A 398-nucleotide genomic window follows, 5' to 3' on the forward strand; every position below is an offset into this window, starting at 1 on the left:
AGAGCAGAAAACCTAACTGCAGCCAGGCACTGTTTCAGGGACCTTTCTGCAATGCTGTGACATACTTGAACTACACAGCAAAAGAAACTTTTGACAGGAGCAAACTGAAATGCAAAGCTGAAACTGGTAAACCTTTGCTAGTCTGAAACTAGCAGCAGCATCATGCGTAGGTATTATGGCAAGGTAAGAGGGAATGTGGAGGGTTTAAATTTAAAATCTCAGCCAGGCACTGTTTCAGGGACCTTTCTGCAATGCTGTGACATACTTGAACTACACAGCAAAAGAAACTTTTGACAGGAGCAAACTGAAATGCAAAGCTGAAACTGGTAAACCTTTGCTAGTCTGAAACTAGCAGCAGCATCATGCGTAGGTATTATGGCAAGGTAAGAGGGAATGTG

Source organism: Acanthisitta chloris, unplaced genomic scaffold (assembly GCF_000695815.1).
Source record: "Acanthisitta chloris isolate BGI_N310 unplaced genomic scaffold, ASM69581v1 scaffold16067, whole genome shotgun sequence".
Lineage (NCBI taxonomy): Eukaryota > Metazoa > Chordata > Aves > Passeriformes > Acanthisittidae > Acanthisitta > Acanthisitta chloris.